This window comes from Calidris pugnax, unplaced genomic scaffold (assembly GCF_001431845.1).
Source record: "Calidris pugnax isolate Ruff unplaced genomic scaffold, ASM143184v1 scaffold125, whole genome shotgun sequence".
NCBI classification, from domain to species: Eukaryota; Metazoa; Chordata; class Aves; order Charadriiformes; family Scolopacidae; genus Calidris; species Calidris pugnax.
In genome coordinates, this window is record NW_015090906.1 from 4536879 (window position 1) to 4537354 (window position 476).

Here is a 476-nt window from a genome sequence, read left to right on the forward strand (position 1 = left end):
TTATCACAGCTACCAAACAGCCCCTGCCCACCCGGGGAAGGCAGGGGAGCAGCACCACTGTTGTGGCTACACATAATCTCAGCCCCACCGCAGCGGGTGGTGTTATCAAAGCCCCAGCATCCTTCCAGGACACCCTGCAAGGCCACGCTCCCTGACCTAAAATCAGGCAGGAGCGTTTCGTCTCTGCTTGGGTCAAGGAGATGGCCAGGTTGCTAGACATTAAAAAAAGGAAAAAAAAATAGTCTTGTGGGTTTTAGCTTTCCTGGAGAGAACATGGGCCCTCTCTGACCACTTGGGTGCTTGCAGGGATGAGCATCACCCTAGAGACTCACAAGTCTGCAAAGTTATTTCAGATGCCTGGTGCTCTAGGAGGACCTGCTTTAGCAGGGGTGTTGGACTAGGTGATTGCCAGAGGTCCTTGCCAACCCCATGTCATTCTGTGATTCTATGCCTCAAACAAGTTTAAAAATCAGAGC